The sequence below is a fragment of the Anolis carolinensis genome, unplaced genomic scaffold, assembly GCF_035594765.1.
Source record: "Anolis carolinensis isolate JA03-04 unplaced genomic scaffold, rAnoCar3.1.pri scaffold_7, whole genome shotgun sequence".
NCBI lineage: Eukaryota > Metazoa > Chordata > Lepidosauria > Squamata > Dactyloidae > Anolis > Anolis carolinensis.
The window spans coordinates 28628437-28640885 of record NW_026943818.1 but is presented as its reverse complement, the minus strand read 5'-3'; positions in this window follow the sequence as shown (position 1 = coordinate 28640885).

The window sequence follows — 12449 nt, the reverse complement described above, 5'->3', positions numbered from 1 at the left end:
GACTGGAATCCCTGGGTTGCCCTGAGTCTTTCCCGGCTAATTGCCTGGCTATGAGGTCCCAGTAGCACTCTCTCCTGACATTTCGCCTGAGGAATTTTGACATCCCTCAGAGATTGGAAGGCATACAACAAATTCCCTCCCTCCCTCCCTCCTTTCTAGGCAGGAAGCAGCCAGGCTTTGAAACTGCAAGGCCATTCACATTTATCCTCCCAACAGAAAACACTGGGCATAATAATAATAATAATAATAATAATAATAATAATAATTTATATTCCACAGATTTTTTATATATATATATATATATATATATATGAACCCCTAGTTTTCCAGCAGGCCTCACCACCACCCCTGAGGGTTGCCTGCCATTCATGTTTTCAGGCGAAACGTCAGGAGAGAGTGCTACTGGGAACTATTTATTCATTTGTTTCCTTTCAGCATTCCATGGGCTAAGCCGGGGCTTAGCAGCCGTGCTTTTTGGCAGCAAATCAGTCCAAAATATTGGCCTCTCTCCCACATTTGGTGCCATTCAAGGTTACTAGGCCAGATCTGGGTGCCCATTGTGTTAGGTTTGTATTTATTTGCTTATTTTGTATGCAAATGAGCTGTGGTAAGAAACCATTAACAAACAATTCTCATTAATAATAATATAAATAATAATAATATTTCTAGCAATCCCCATGGGTATGTTATAATAATAATAATAATAATAATAATAATAATAATAATAATAATAATAATAATATTTCTAGCAATCCCCATTGGTTTCTATGTTATTCATAATAATATTTCTAGCAATCCCCATCAGTTTCTATGTTATTCATAATAATAATAATAATAATAATAATAATAATAACAATAATAATAATATTTCTAGCAATCCCCATCGGTTTCTATGATATTCATAACAATAATAATAATAATAATAATAATAATAATAATAATAATAATAATATTTCTAGCAATCCCCATTGGTTTCTATGTTATTCATAATAATATTTCTAGCAATCCCCATCAGTTTCTATGTTATTCATAATAATCATAATAATAATAATAATAATAATAATAATAATATTTCTAGCAATCCCCATCGGTTTCTATGTTATTCATAACAATAACAATAATAATAATAATAATAATAATAATAATAATATTTCTAGCAATCCCCATCGGTTTCTATGTTATTCATAATAATATTTCTAGCAATCCCCATCAGTTTCTATGTTATTCATAATAATAATAATAATAATAATAATAATAATAATAATAATAATATTTCTAGCAATCCCCATCGGTTTCTATGTTATTCATAACAATAACAATAATAATAATAATAATAATAATATTTCTAGCAATCCCCATCGGTTTCTATGTTATTCATAATAATATTTCTAGCAATCCCCATCAGTTTCTATGTTATTCATAATAATAATAATTATAATAATTATAATAATAATAATATTTCTAGCAATCCCCATCAGTTTCTGTGTTATTATTATTATTATTATTATTAACATTTCTAGCAATCCCCAAAGGTGTCTATGTTATTATTAATAATAATAATAATATTTCTAGCAATCCCCATTGGCTTCTATGTTATTATTATTAATAATAATAATAATAATAATATTTCTAGCAATCCCCATGGTTGTCTATGTTAATAATAATAATAATAATTCTAGCAATCCCCATCGGTTTCTATGTAGATTAATAATAATAATATTTCTAGCAATCCCCATGGGTGTCTATGTTATAATAATAATAACAATTATTATTATTATTATTATTATTATTATTATTATTTTTCTAGCAATCCCCATGGATGTCTATGTTATTATTATTATTATTAATAATAATAATAATAATATTTCTAGCAATCCACATGGTTGTCTATGTTATAATAATAATAATATTTCTAGCAATCCCCATGGGTATGTTATTAATAATAGTAACAATAATAATAATAATATATCTAGCAATCCCCAAGGGTGTCTATGTTAATAATAATAATAATAATAATAATAATAATAATAATAATAATAATAATAATAATTCTAGCAATCCCCATGGATGTCTATGTTATTCATAATAATAATAATAATGTTTCTAGCAATCCTCATGGGTGTCTATGTTATTGTTATTAATAATAATAATAATATTTCTAGCAATCCCCATCGGTTACTATATTATTATCATTAATAATAATAATAATTTCTAGCAATCCCCAAGCGTGTCTATGTTAATAATAATAATAATAATATTTCTAGCAATCCCCATGGGTGTCTATGTTATAATAATAATATTTCTAGTAATCCCATTGGTTTCTATATTATTATTATTATTATTATTATTATTATTACTAATATTTTTAGCAATCTCCATGGGTGTCTATGTTAGTATTATTATAATTAATAATAGTATTTCTAGCAATCGGTTTCTATATTATGACACAGCAAACAGGATAGATATGCTGGATTTCGTATCACAAAATCACAAGTCGAACACTTCCCAGGTGTCTAGGACTGTGTGATGTATTTTCGGATGATGCGTGTAGATCCCAGTCGGGTGGCCTTTTGCAGTTGGCAGATTGTGATTTTGTCAATGATCCAAACCTTTTTCTTTTCCACAACTGTGATGTCTGGTGTGTTGTGTTCCAGAACTTTGTCAGTCTGGATTCGGAAGTCCCACAGTATCTTTGCGTGCTCATTTTCCAATCCTTTTGCAGGTTTGTGATCCCACCAGTTCTTTACTCCTGGGAGGTGATACTTGAGGCATAAGTTCCAATGGATCATTTGGGCCACATAGTTGTGCCTCTGTTTGTAGTCTGTCTGTGCAATTTTCTTACAGCAGCTGAGGATATGATCCATGGTTTCGTCGGTTTCCTTGCACAGTCTGCATTTTGGGTCATCAGCTGATTTTTCGATCTTGGCCTGAATGGCCTTTGTCCTGATGGCTTGCTCCTGGGCTGCAAGGATCAGGCCTTCTGTCTCCTTCTTCAGGGTCCCATTCGTGAGCCAGAGCCAGGTCTTCTCCTTATCAGCTTTTCCTTCAATTTTGTCAAGGAACTTTCCACGCAATGTTTTGTTGTGCCAGCTGTCAGATCTAGTTTGTAGTGCGGCTTTCTTGTACTGATTCTGCTCTAGTTTGTAGTGCGGCTTTCTTGTACCGATTCTGCTCTAGTGTGTAGTGCGGCTTTCTTGTACTGATTCTGCTCTAGTTTGTAGTGCGGCTTTCTTGTACTGATTCTGCTCTAGTTTGTAGTGCGGCTTTCTTGTACTGATTCTGCTCTAGTTTGTAGTGCGGTTTTCTTGTACTGATTCTGCTCTAGTCTGTAGTGCGGCTTTCTTGTACTGATTCTGCTCTAGTTTGTAGTGCGGCTTTCTTGTACTGATTCTGCTCTAGTTTGTAGTGCGGTTTTCTTGTACTGATTCTGCTCTAGTTTGTAGTGCGGCTTTCTTGTACTGATTCTGCTCTAGTCTGTAGTGCGGCTTTCTTGTACTGATTCTGCTCTAGTTTGTAGTGCGGCTTTCTTGTACTGATTCTGCTCTAGTTTGTAGTGCGGCTTTCTTGTACTGATTCTGCTCTAGTTTGTAGTGCGGTTTTCTTGTACTGATTCTGCTCTAGTTTGTAGTGCGGCTTTCTTGTACTGATTCTGCACTAGTTTGTAGTGCAGCTTTCTTGCACTGATTCTGCTCTAGTTTGTAGTGTGGCTTTCTTGTACTGATTCTGCTCTAGTTTGTAGTGCGGCTTTCTTGTACTGATTCTGCTCTAGTTTGTAGTGCGGCTTTCTTGTACTGATTCTGCTCTAGTTTGTAGTGCGGCTTTCTTGTACTGATTCTGCTCTAGTTTGTAGTGCGGCTTTCTTGTACTGATTCTGCTCTAGTTTGTAGTGCGGTTTTCTTGTACCGATTCTGCTCTAGTTTGTAGTGCGGTTTTCTTGTACTGATTCTGCTCTAGTTTGTAGTGCAGCTTTCTTGTACTGATTCTGCTCTAGTTTGTAGTGCGGTTTTCTTGTACTGGTTCTGCTCTAGTTTGTGGTGCGTCTTTCTTGTACTGATTCTGCTCTAGTTTGTAGTGCGGTTTTCTTGTACCGATTCTGCTCTAGTTTGTAGTGCGGTTTTCTTGTACCGATTCTGCTCTAGTTTGTAGTGCGGTTTTCTTGTACTGATTCTGCACTAGTTTGTAGTGCGGTTTTCTTGTACTGATTCTGCTCTAGTTTGTAGTGCGGTTTTCTTGTACCGATTCTGCTCTAGTTTGTAGTGCGGCTTTCTTGTACCGATTCTGCTCTAGTTTGTAGTGCGGCTTTCTTGTACCAATTCTGCTCTAGTTTGTAGTGCGGCTTTCTTGTACTTTTTTTTTTTATAACAAATATTATTGTCGTTATTATTTGCTGATGTTGCCAAAGTTTTCCCATGTTGTGTGTGCACGTGCGAGGGACAAAATGGGAAGCGGGGGCCCCCCATTCACGCATGTGCCAACTCAGCATGGATGGCGAGAAGCCCCCTTTTTCTTCCTCTCGCCCTTTTCACTCTTTCACCCCTTCCTTCCTTTCTTTCTGGCTCATTCAGGAAGCCTAATGCCCTGGCAAAGGCCTTTGTCTTTTTGGCTCCCTTGTCATCCTTGCTTTGGAAACCCGGGGCGCTGACCCGGCCGTTCTCGCGCCCAGGAAATGCAGACTGGACCCTTTCCTTTATTTGCATCCCCCTTTGTTTGTTTGTTTCAATACATCGTTTTTCTATACGTCCATGTGAGAATAACACGCATCACACAAAGAGCCCGTGCATAGAAAGACCGTGCTGAAGACACGAGAACAGGGGTGGCCGTCGCGTGGCCCGCCCGACTTCTGGACGGCGGTTAATAATAATAATAATAATAATAATAATAATAATAATGGCCCCAGCTCCTGCCAACCCCGTAGTTTGAAAACACGCAAAATGCGAGTATAGCAATAGGTACTGCTCAGGCGGGAAACCGCTGAGCCGCTGAACTTGCAGACTGAAAAGTGGAGCGGTTCGAATAATAATAATAATAATAATAATAATAATAATAATAATGGCCCCAGCTCCTGCCAACCCCGTAGTTTGAAAACACGCAAAATGCGAGTATAGCAATAGGTACTGCTCAGGCGGGAAACCGCTGAGCCGCTGAACTTGCAGACTGAAAAGTGGAGCGGTTCGAATAATAATAATAATAATAATAATAATAATAATAATGGCCCCAGCTCCTGCCAACCCCGTAGTTTGAAAACATGCAAAATGCGAGTACAGCGATAGGTACTGCTCAGGCAGGAAACCGCTGAGCCGCTGAACTTGCCGACTGAAAAGTGGGGCGGTTCGAATAATAATAATAATAATAATAATAATAATAATAATGGCCCCAGCTCCTGCCAACCCCGCAGTTTGAAAACACGCAAAATGCGAGTACAGCAATAGGTACTGCTCAGGCAGGAAACCGCTGAGCCGCTGAACTTGCCGACTGAAAAGTGGGGCGGTTCGAATAATAATAATAATAATAATAATAATAATAATAATAATAATGGCCCCAGCTCCTGCCAACCCCGCAGTTTGAAAACACGCAAAATGCGAGTACAGCGATAGGTACTGCTCAGGCAGGAAACCGCTGAGCTGCTGAACTTGCCGACTGAAAAGTGGGGCGGTTCGAATAATAATAATAATAATAATAATAATAATAATAATAATAATAATAATAATAATGGCCCCAGCTCCTGCCAACCCCGCAGCTTGAAAACATGCAAAATGCGAGTACAGCGATAGGTACTGCTCAGGCGGGAAACCGCTGAGCCGCTGAACTTGCCGACTGAAAAGTGGAGCGGTTCGAATAATAATAATAATAATAATAATAATAATAATAATGGCCCCAGCTCCTGCCAACCCCGTAGTTTGAAAACACGCAAAATGCGAGTATAGCAATAGGTACTGCTCAGGCGGGAAACCGCTGAGCCGCTGAACTTGCAGACTGAAAAGTGGAGCGGTTCGAATAATAATAATAATAATAATAATAATAATAATAATAATAATAATAATAATGGCCCCAGCTCCTGCCAACCCCGCAGTTTGGAAACACGCAAAATGCGAGTACAGCGATAGGTACCGCTCAGGCGGGAAACCGCTGAGCCGCTGAACTTGCCGACTGAAAAGTGGGGCGGTTCGAATAATAATAATAATAATAATAATAATAATAATAATAATAATAATGGCCCCAGCTCCTGCCAACCCCGCAGTTTGAAAACACGCAAAATGCGAGTACAGCAATAGGTACTGCTCAGGCAGGAAACCGCTGAGCCGCTGAACTTGCCGACTGAAAAGTGGGGCGGTTCGAATAATAATAATAATAATAATAATAATAATAATAATGGCCCCAGCTCCTGCCAACCCCGCAGTTTGAAAACACGCAAAATGCAAGTACAGCAATAGGTACCGCTCAATATATTATTATATTGCACATTATTATTACTATACCACAATATATTGTTATATAGTAAGATATTATCATTATACCACAATATATTATTATTATACTATGACATGATATATGCAATATATTATACCACAATATATTGTTATATAGCACTGTAATAAATTATCATTATAACACTATTATTATTATACTATGACATGATATATACAATATATTATGATATTATTATACCACAATATATTGTTATATAGTAATATATTATCATTATACCACAATGTATTATTATTATACTATGACATGATATATACAATATATTATGATATTATTATACCACAATATATTGTTATATAGTAATATATTATTATACCACAATATATTATTATTATACTATGACATGATATATGCAATATATTATGATATCACAATATATTATTATATTGCACTATATTATAATACCACAGTATATTATTATTATACTATGACATGATATATGTGATATATTATTATGATACCACAATATATTATTATATTGCACTATGTTATACCATAATAATAATAATAATAATAATAAATATTGTTATATAGTAATTTATTATACCACAATATATTATCATTATACTATGACATGATATATGCAATATATTATATTATTATGACACCACAATATATTATTGTATTGCACTATATTATACCATAATATATTATTATATTGCACTATGTTATTATACCACAATATATTATTATTATACTATGACATGATATATGTGATATATTATTATGATACCACAATATATTATTATATTGCACTATATTATACCATAATAATAATAATAAATATTGTTATATAGTAATTTATTATACCACAATATATTATCATTATACTATGACATGATATATGCAATATATTATATTATTATGACACCACAATATATTATTGTATTGCACTGTATTATACCATAATATATTATTATATTGCACTATTTTATTATACCACAATATATTATTATTATACTATGACATATATGCAATATATTATGATATTATTATGATACCACAATATATTATTATATTGCACTATATTATACCATAATAATAATAATAATAATAATAATAATAATAATAATAATAAATATTGTTATATAGTAATTTATTATACCACAATATATTATCATTATACTATGACATGATATATGCAATATATTATATTATTATGATACCACAATATATTATTATATTGCACTATATTATACCATAATAATAATAATAATAGATATTGTTATATAGTAATTTATTATACCACAATATATTATTATACTATGACATGATATATGCAATATATTATGATATTATTATGATACCACAATATATTATTATATTGCACTATATTTTTATACCACAATATATTGTTATATAGTAATATCATTATACCACAATATATTATTATACTATGACATGATATATGTGATATATTATTATGATACCACAATATATTATTATATTGCACTATATTATACCATAATAATAATAATAATAATAAATATTGTTATATAGTAATTTATTATACCACAATATATTATCATTATACTATGACATGATATATGCAATATATTATATTATTATGATACCGCAATTTATTATTATATTGCACTATATTATACCATAATAATAATAATAAATATTGTTATATAGTAATTTATTATACCACAATATATTATTATACTATGACATGATATATGCAATATATTATATTATTATGATACCACAATATATTATTGTGTTGCACTATATTATACCATAATAATAATAATAAATATTGTTATATAGTAATTTATTATACCACAATATATTATCATTATACTATGACATGATATATGCAATATATTATGATATTATTATGATACCGCAATATATTATTATATTGCACTATATTATACCATAATAATAATAATAAATATTGTTATATAGTAATTTATTATACCACAATATATTATTATACTATGACATGATATATGCAATATATTATGATATTATTATGATACCACAATATATTATTATATTGCACTATATTATACCATAATAATAATAATAATAAATATTGTTATATAGTAATTTATTATACCACAATATATTATCATTATACTATGACATGATATATGCAATATATTATGATATTATTATGATACCACAATATATTATTATATTGCACTATATTATACAATATATTATACTATGACATATATGCAATATATTATGATATTATTATGATACCACATTATATTATTATATTGCACTATATTATACCATAATAATAATAATAATAAATATTGTTATATAGTAATTTATTATACCACAATATATTATCATTATACTATGACATGATATATGCAATATATTATGATATTATTATGATACCACAATATATTATTATATTGCACTATATTATACAATATATTATACTATGACATATATGCAATATATTATGATATTATTATGATACCATATTATATTATTATATTGCACTATATTATACCATAATAATAATAATAATAAATATTGTTATATAGTAATTTATTATACCACAATATATTATCATTATACTATGACATGATATATGCAATATATTATGATATTATTATGATACCACAATATATTATTATATTGCACTATATTTTTATACCACAATATATTGTTATATAGTAATATCATTATACCACAATATATTATTATACTATGACATGATATATGCAATATATTATGATACCACAATATATTATTATATTGCACTATATTATAATACCACAGTATATTATTATTATACTATGACATGATATATGTAATATATTATATCACAATATATTATTATATTGCACTATATTACACAATATATTATACTATGTCATATATGCAATATATTATGATATTATTATGATACCACATTATATTATTATATTGCACTATATTATACCATAATAATAATAATAATAATAATAAATATTGTTATATAGTAATTTATTATACCACAATATATTATCATTATACTATGACATGATATGTGCAATATATTATGATATTATTATGATACCACAATATATTATTATATTGCACTATATTATACAATATATTATACTATGACATATATGCAATATATTATGATATTATTATGATACCACATTATATTATTATATTGCACTATATTATACCATAATAATAATAATAATAAATATTGTTATATAGTAATTTATTATACCACAATATATTATCATTATACTATGACATGATATATGTGATATATTATTATGATACCACAATATATTATTATATTGCACTATATTTTTATACCACAATATATTGTTATATAGTAATATCATTATACCACAATATATTATTATACTATGACATGATATATGCAATATATTATATTATTATGATACCACAATATATTATTGTATTGCACTATATTATACCATAATAATAATAATAAATATTGTTATATAGTAATTTATTATACCACAATATATTATCATTATACTATGACATGATATATGCAATATATTATATTATTATGACACCACAATATATTATTATATTGCACTATATTTTTATACCACAATATATTGTTATATAGTAATATCATTATACCACAATATATTATCATTATACTATGACATGATATATGCAATATATTATGATATTATTATGATACCACAATATATTATTATATTGCACTATATTATACCATAATAATAATAATAAATATTGTTATATAGTAATTTATTATACCACAATATATTATCATTATACTATGACATGATATATGCAATATATTATATTATTATGACACCACAATATATTATTGTATTGCACTATATTATACCATAATAATAATAATAATAAATATTGTTATATAGTAATTTATTATACCACAATATATTATCATTATACTATGACATGATATATGCAATATATTATATTATTATGACACCACAATATATTATTGTATTGCACTATATTATACCATAATATATTATTATATTGCACTATGTTATTATACCACAATATATTATTATTATACTATGACATGATATATGCAATATATTATATTATTATACCACAATATAGTGTTACATAGTTATATTATTATACCACAATATATTATTATTATACTATGACATGATATATGCAATATATTATATCACAATATATTATTATATTGCACTATATTATAATACCACAGTATATTATTATTATACTATGACATGATATATGTAATATATTATATCACAATATATTATTATATTGCACTATATTATACCATAATAATAATAATAAATATTGTTATATAGTAATTTATTATACCACAATATATTATCATTATACTATGACATGATATATGTTATATATTATGATATTATTATGATACCACAATATATTATTATATTGCACTATATTATACAATAATAATAAAAATAAATATTGTTATATAGTAATTTATTATACCACAATATATTATCATTATAATATGACATGATATATGCAATATATTATATTATTATGATACCACAATATATTATTATATTGCACTATATTATACCATAATATATTATTATATTGCACTATTTTATTATACCACAATATATTATCATTATACTATGACATGATATATGCAATATATTATATTATTATGACACCACAATATATTATTGTATTGCACTATATTATACCATAATAATAATAATAAATATTGTTATATAGTAATTTATTATACCACAATATATTATCATTATACTATGACATGATATATGTTATATATTATGATATTATTATGATACCACAATATATTATTATATTGCACTATATTATACAATAATAATAAAAATAAATATTGTTATATAGTAATTTATTATACCACAATATATTATCATTATACTATGACATGATATATGCAATATATTATGATATTATTATGATACCACAATATATTATTCTATTGCACTATATTTTTATACCACAATATATTGTTATATAGTAATATCATTATACCACAATATATTATCATTATACTATGACATGATATATGTGATATATTATTATGATACCACAATATATTATTATATTGCACTATATTATAATACCACAGTATATTATTATTATACTATGACATGATATATGTAATATATTATATCACAATATATTATTATATTGCACTATATTACACAATATATTATACTATGACATATATGCAATATATTATGATATTATTATGATACCACATTATATTATTATATTGCACTATATTATACCATAATAATAATAATAATAATAATAAATATTGTTATATAGTAATTTATTATACCACAATATATTATCATTATACTATGACATGATATATGCAATATATTATATTATTATGACACCACAATATATTATTATATTGCACTATATTTTTATACCACAATATATTGTTATATAGTAATATCATTATACCATAATATATTATTATATTGCACTATGTTATTATACCACAATATATTATTATTATACTATGACATGATATATGTGATATATTATTATGATACCACAATATATTATTATATTGCACTATATTTTTATACCACAATATATTGTTATATAGTAATATCATTATACCATAATATATTATTATATTGCACTATGTTATTATACCACAATATATTATTATTATACTATGACATGATATATGTGATATATTATTATGACACCACCATATATTATTATATTGCACTATATTATTACTATACCACAATATATTATTATGATTGCTAATATTTTGTATTATTTTTCCTAGATCTCTCCAAATCACCCGAAATCGAGGAAATCAAAAGGACACGCTAAGGAGGATGATGGGAATGATGATGACGCAGGCCTTTTCTTGCTGGGGAAGCAAGAAATTTGCAATGGGGCTGCTGTGTGTGCAATTTTGCAGCCTGGGGTCCCAGTCCCATGTCCCAGGGAAAGGGGGCGTGGCCAGGCAGGGA